Below are 435 nucleotides of genomic sequence, written 5' to 3'. Positions count from 1 at the left end.
GTCGTTGGCACTTTTATCTGATTTATTGCTTACTTGTTTATTAGTATCGTTGTTGTTTTCGCCTTTTTTTTAAATCATTTCTCGATGGGGGAGGGCAGAGCTTAAACCTTTTTTTGCGGTAAAGAAAAGGTAAAAAAAAAAAGGAAAATGAATTTTAAAATAAGAGAAAAGTGAATAAAAAGCGTGAAAAGGCACCTGACTGAACGAACTGGTTGTCCTTTCAGAGTCGAAATGAGCTGAACCGCAGCCGTGGAGAAAAATATCGCCGTGATCGTTACAACTCTTTCTCGTAGTTCCTTGTTAAAGACAGGAGTGTACATTATTGTTCCGAGAGCGTAATGCAACATTTAATGCCGTTTATGATAGTGTGTAGCATGGGTATTGTAAATGATGAAGGATCATTTACCATTATGCCACAATGCCAAGTAAGACAAT

The sequence above is a fragment of the Penaeus monodon genome, chromosome 34 (assembly GCF_015228065.2).
Source record: "Penaeus monodon isolate SGIC_2016 chromosome 34, NSTDA_Pmon_1, whole genome shotgun sequence".
Lineage (NCBI taxonomy): Eukaryota > Metazoa > Arthropoda > Malacostraca > Decapoda > Penaeidae > Penaeus > Penaeus monodon.
Note: the sequence above shows the minus strand (reverse complement) of the source record.